This window comes from Monodelphis domestica, chromosome 7 (assembly GCF_027887165.1).
Source record: "Monodelphis domestica isolate mMonDom1 chromosome 7, mMonDom1.pri, whole genome shotgun sequence".
Lineage (NCBI taxonomy): Eukaryota > Metazoa > Chordata > Mammalia > Didelphimorphia > Didelphidae > Monodelphis > Monodelphis domestica.
In genome coordinates, this window is record NC_077233.1 from 242040279 (window position 1) to 242043273 (window position 2995).

At 35.8% G+C, this 2995-nt stretch overlaps 1 pseudogene; it reads right to left on the minus strand.

Moving 5' to 3' along the window:
* Positions 1-865: 865 nt before the first annotated feature.
* Positions 866-2609, minus strand: LOC100024052 (actin-related protein 3-like; annotated as a pseudogene).
* Positions 2610-2995: the final 386 nt, after the last annotated feature.

A 2995-nucleotide genomic window follows, 5' to 3' on the forward strand; every position in this document is an offset into this window, starting at 1 on the left:
GGAAGTAGATTTACTTTTATGTTCTAACTATGTATTATTTTCAAGGATAACACATTTTACAGTTCAAATATTGACATTACTGATGCAATCAAACTGTAGAACAAATGTCTAAAAGATTTCCCTCTTGTGAACTTTTGCACATAACAGGGTATTAACTGAGTTCATGATAATGTTTCCACCACACACACATTATAAAGATTTTTATTTCCACAATTTCAATAGAATGAAGAAGAAACCATATCTAATATACATAAAAGGAAATTATTTTGCTTTTAAAAAACATTAGAAAGGGAGTTCAGTTTCAATTTATTTTGATATTTTTTTGCATGATCCAGAGATTTAAAAATACAATGAAAATGTAACTTGCATGATATTGTTGGTGACTGGGGGGAAAATTAAACTGTGAAAATTCATTATGCAAATTAAAATATCAAACAGTACAGTTATCAAAATGAAAGCAGTCAATATTTTAGTTCTAAAGTTACACACTTGTTTGTACAAAGCACATAAAAATTTATCTTGCTAACTCAAGTATTGATTGTGAGGTCTTCAGAAAAGATTTATCATTTAGTTTGTAAGGAGATTGAAGCGCTTCAAACTAACATGAAAAGAAATTTTGTGTCTTTATTGGAATGGTGTTAGGGCTTTAAATACACCAATTTTGATAATCAGGATGTTTTGTTTTGTTATCAGAAAAGACACTACATAACTGCAATACTGGTCCAACAATTTACTTTTCTTTTAAAGCAAGAAACAGAATGAGAGTATTCAGAAAGCACTAGCAGGCATCAGTTACTCCAAGATATTAGATTTAGTTCCAAAAAGCACTTGCAAAGAAAACCAGATTTTTTAAGATGGTTGAAAATTTTAATAGCTAGAGTAACATGAGTGTGTAAACCAGTGTCATGAGGATTATTTTTTAAATTACCTTATAGTTGGTCTCTTTTTTCCTCAAATACGACAATTTTTCTTTGACATTTTTTCCTCAAAGTATAAAAATGTATGAAATATAAACAAGCTTTTGCACTGTACACTTGGAAGTGTACAATTCAAACATTAATAGAGTTATCTACATACCTTTAAATTCCATCAAATCTTGGATAATCCATTAATATACAAAATATCCGGTCACAGAGAACTAAAACCCACTTCTTTTTGTTACACACAGATGCAAATATTGCCTAAAGAAAAACACTTTTAATTATTTTGGCTTTCTTCTACATTCATATGTTGATATATTTATTAACATATCCCTGTTGAATTTTTCTTGTCAAGTCATTTTGCTATCTCAATACCGGCCATCTAGACAAAATAAGTAATCAGAAAGATGAGCTTTTCCCCACTTCCCTAACTGTTATAACTATGAAGTCAATTTTAAGACATGACCCCAAACACTGGATTGTGGCAGCAAATACTAGGTCCAATTTCTTCATAATCCTTTTTGGTGTGGCATACTTGTTAGAACTCAGGAGTTGAAGCCAGCATTGATTCCCCCAAACCATACTGCATATCGCTGCATGTGGTGTGTGATGACTTGCACATCAATAGGCTTTGGCTTCAGTCTACCACCACTTAATTCTGCAGTCTTGCATCAACAGTTCTTTTCAAATCTAGTTGTAGTTGAGGTCCAAAATCCCTGAGCATCCCAGAGGACTATTTTTGTAGAGAGGTTGTCTGACATGGATAGGGCAATTCCAAATTACCTCCTCTACTACTTCTGAGATAGGTTGTGTGAAGTCTGGATTAGCAAACTGTGGGTGAAAGAAGATTTCTGGCCCCAGGAACTGTTCGTAACCAACATCAATGGAAAATTCTTTCCTTGAAATTGCATTGATTCCAGTATACTGTTTAATCCACTTTGATCCATCTGTATCATACTTGTTAAATTCTTTGACGAAATCTGGGCAGGCATAACTATAATGTTCCTTCACTGTCTTAGCTGTTTCCAGGGATTGTTCAGGAGGAATTCCTACTTCTCTTTCTCTTAATAACTGCTGAATAAAATATGTTATGTCTCTCCAAGCAATTGGAATGTGCTTGATACAGCTGCCAATCACATACCCTTTAGCCACAGGAATGACGTGAGTGACACCATCTCCACTGTCTATAACTGTACCAGTCAGTGACCTCTCTGTTACCTGTCTTGATGTCCAAGACGCAGCTAAAGCAAGGACAGCCTGTACAGCTATGTATAGACCTGGCACATTAAAGGATTCAAACATTATTTTAGCAGTATATTCCCTGTTTTCTGGTATATTTATTGGAGGTTCAGTCAAAATAAAATAATGATCTTCAGGTTCTGCTCTTAGGTATTTAAAGATCACTTGTTCCATAAATCTCTCCATCATGTCCCAATCTTCAACTATATACCATGACGGATTGGCCACTTTGTTGCATAAGCTTGCTTTTCTATTGCTTCATCCCCAATAAAGAAGACTAGATCATCAACACCTTTCATCACCCTCCTTTGTGCTTGATTTCCCACATTTGCAGACTCCTTGATAGCAATACATGAAGGGATGATAAGTTGTGGTTCTGTATTTCCAGCATAGCCAAGTTTTGTATACCCAGTGCCAGTCCACCACACAGGCTGGCAGCCATTCCGCCATCTTCTGCCTCCAGCTTCTCTTGCTTCAGCCCCCACCGTGGTCCATGCTGGATGCGGGGAAGGCAGGGGTGGGGGGGTGGCTAGCAGCAGGGGCTATCTAACCATCCACAGCCAGGCTGCCTCGTGCTCTGGGGAGTCAAAAAGCCATATATATATATATATATATATACATACATACATACATAATTTATAAGTAATACATTTACAACAATGACTCCACTCTCCAAAGGGCACCTGAGACACCCATTACATAGGCATGTTGGGGTACATGTTTAAAAGTTTTAACAAGAAGAGCTGTTATTAAATAAATATGGAGACAAATGAGGTAAAAAACAAGTGAATATCCAGACATCTAGGATATGAGAAGCTTTAATAATAAGGAGCTTT